This window comes from Carlito syrichta, unplaced genomic scaffold (assembly GCF_000164805.1).
Source record: "Carlito syrichta isolate Samal-C Ts95f unplaced genomic scaffold, Tarsius_syrichta-2.0.1 Scaffold305386, whole genome shotgun sequence".
NCBI lineage: Eukaryota > Metazoa > Chordata > Mammalia > Primates > Tarsiidae > Carlito > Carlito syrichta.
In genome coordinates this window covers 523,447-523,678 of record NW_007249482.1, presented here as the reverse complement: position 1 = coordinate 523,678, position 232 = coordinate 523,447, and the positions used below count along the sequence as shown (strand labels likewise).

Here is a 232-nt window from a genome sequence, read left to right as displayed (position 1 = left end):
CACCGCCCCCGCGCCGCCGCGACCTCCTCCAGTGCTCCGAAGGCCCGCATTCCCGCTCCCCACCGGCGCCTCCCCCGCGCCGCCCAGGCCGAGAGGCGACATTCCCCGGCGGACGGCCCGCCTGGGCCCTGCTCCTCTGGCCCGAACTCGCAGCTCGCCGGGCCTGGGTCTCTCCTCCGCGTCCAGCTCCCCCCAGCTCGCGGCCACTTGGTCTGCGCCGCCTGCGTCCTCA

At 77.6% G+C, this 232-nt stretch overlaps 1 pseudogene; it reads right to left on the bottom strand.

Annotated features, from left to right (window-relative positions):
- Positions 1 to 102, bottom strand: part of LOC110595945 — a 5,582-nt pseudogene extending 5,480 nt beyond the window's left edge.
- Between the last annotated feature and the right edge of the window lie 130 nt (positions 103 to 232).